Genomic DNA, 2,955 nt, shown 5'->3' with positions numbered 1-2,955 from the left:
CTGCTACTTTGTTACCATTACCGAATGATATAGAAGATGATTGGGAAGACCATGATTGTCTTGATGTAACTGAACTGTGCACCAAACCTAGACCGGATATTGTTGATGTGCCATTAACAGACCCTGATGAAATTTATTTTGTGGATGGCTCATGTGTAAGAGACAATACTGGTCAGTTGAGAGCAGCCTTTGCTGTCTGCACTATTTCTGGAGTAATTGAAGCAGCCTGCCTGGAAGGAGTACACTCTGCTCAGGTGGCTGAGATAATTGCATTGACGCGCGCCTGCTTAGCAGCCAATGGCATTAAGATCACCATATTCACGGACAGCCAGTACGGATTTGGGGTGGTTCATGACTTTGGCCAGTTGTGGTCCCAGAGGGGTTACATGACATCATCGGGCTCCCCAATCAGAAATGGTGAATTTATCAGGTTATTGCTGGAGGCCTTGCAAAGACCTGCAGAAATAGCTGTGGTAAAATGCACAGCACACACAAAGGGAACGGATTTTGTAACACAAGGGAACCGTTATGCTGATGAAGTTGCACGCTATTGTGCAGAGCAGGGATATTCCTTTACGGAACAAACAATTGAGGGACCAAGGGAAAGAACCGAACTAAGCATGATGCTTGAGGTGGCAGACACATGGGAAGAGCTGAGAGACATGCAAGGACAGACATCTGATTATGAAAAAAGGGTGTGGGAATTGGCTGGTTGTGTCAAGGGAGATTTGGACATGTGGGTTTCAGCTGATGGAAGAGCTGTGTTACCGAATGAGTTAGTGAGTGCAATGGCACAACAGATACATGGTCCTGTGCATCTGGGAAGGGATGCGATGGTGCGTGTGTTCAGGCAAACGTGGTATAACCCAAAATTTAGACAGGCCGCAGAAGCAGTATGTCAGAGATGTGTAACCTGTCAACAGCTGAATGTTGGGAAAAGAACACCTGTTACCTTGAGTCACATTGGGAGGTCTGGCGGACCTTTCTATAGGATGCAGATAGATTTCATCGAGATGCCGAGGTGCAATCGCCTCAGGTACGTCTTGGTGATTGTGTGTGTGTTTTCTAGATGGGTTGAGGCATATCCCACTCGTAGGTGCGATACACTCACAGTAGCAAAACTGTTGTTGAGGGAGCTAGTGCCACGATTCGGGGTTCCGACCTCTTTGGAATCGGACAGTGGAAAACACTTTAATAGCGAAGTTGTGAAGATGCTTTGCTCTGCCCTGAACATTGACCAGAGACTACATTGTAGCTATCGACCAGAGGCTTTTGGCATAGTAGAGCAAATCAATGGGACCTTGAAGGCTCGAATGGCAAAAGTGTGCTCATCCACGTCCCTGAAGTGGCCCGATGCCTTGCCATTGGTACTAATGAGCATGCGTAGTACCCCAGACAGAAGGACAGGGCTCTCGCCCCATGAAGTGCTGATGGGGAGGGCTATGAGACTGCCATCTATTCCTACAACTGCCTTGATGAATATCACAGATGATGTGATTCTTGACTATTGCAGAGGACTTTCTGATGTCATGCGTTCTGTGTCTCTTCAGGTGCAGGCTGCTGAAATTCCGGCTTCTAGCGACCTTTGTCACGACCTGTGCCCTGGTGACTGGGTCTTGGTGCGGAAGCACGTCAGGAAGAGCTGCCTGGACGTACGTTGGAGGGGACCTTTCCAAGTGATCCTAGTCACTACTACTGCTGTGAAGTACGGTGGATTGCCAAATTGGATTCATGCTTCTCACACCCGACGAGTTCCAGCACCCAAGGAGAGAACAGCTCCTCTCGTAGATGAAAATAATAACGAAGAAGAAGATCCATTAGAGGGAGCGAGTCAAGCTGTGGGGGTGCCTGTTGAACTTAGGGACTCCCCTGATCAAGCAGGAAACGGCCAAGACGAAACTGACACAGAATCTGCCTCAGAGGGAGGAAGTGGCGAAGAAGGCGATCTGAGCGCAGAAGAGGTCGACAGTGGAGACGACCAGGGTGTGCGAAGGAGAACAAGAAGGGCAAGAAGTGCAGAGGATCATTGGGCCGAGAGACGGAGGCGAATGAATGTGAGATTGGCTTCCGAAACAGATCTTGCTCCTGTGTCCGAAGAATCGGATCCTGAAGAGGGAGAACAAGGAGCTGAACAAGGGGGTCGGAGAAGGTCCAGGAGGGTGAGAGTACCTTGCCAAAGATACGCCGCCCCAGAGTGGACCTACCCTTTTACCTATGCTAGGAGTACCAATGCCGGGAGTACTGAGGTCCGGGAGGGTGAGGTCAGTAGCAGTGACCAGTACGATCCCAAACGTTAAGCTGGAAGTGATACTGTTGGTTCCTGGACTTGAAATCGAAGGTAAACTGACACTCACCATTCCCAATCCCCCTCTCCTAAGCAAGATACGTGATTTACTCCTGGATAGACTGATTTTTCCTACGTTTGTTCCCGACATGCCAGTATATGATGAAGTCGTGCTCCGCATGGAACTTTTAGATTATGTGTTGCAAGCAATCGGATCGAGCATAATCATAGACTATTGAGAACTTTGAACTTTGATTTTGCCTTGAAAGACTTTGAAAAGACTTTGTAAATAACTGTTGAACTTAACCTAGAGCCGAGTGGAAGAAGAATCAATTTAGGGACTTCCCACAGAGGACGGAGAAGGGTTAAGGTTGTCTGTTGATGAAACAAAAGAAGAACTGAAACGGGACTTTCCGCTTTTCAAGGTGGTTCGAGAGACTCAAATAGCACAGAAAGAGACTTTTGGGTGCTTTCCGAGAACGAGCTACCTTGTACTGAGACCATGGCGTCTGGAAACCCGAATCTTAGAGCCAAGTGCATAGTAGGCACTCTTTTAGGAGGAGTAATACTCCTTATAGCTATAGTAGTTTTAGTTTCTTATTTTGCACCACACGAACAAGTAGAGAAGGCTGTGGGGACACCGACACCTGCCACCCCTAGCCAGAAAGAAG

This window comes from Lissotriton helveticus, chromosome 9 (genome assembly GCF_964261635.1).
Source record: "Lissotriton helveticus chromosome 9, aLisHel1.1, whole genome shotgun sequence".
NCBI lineage: Eukaryota > Metazoa > Chordata > Amphibia > Caudata > Salamandridae > Lissotriton > Lissotriton helveticus.
This window is presented reverse-complemented; position numbering follows the sequence as displayed.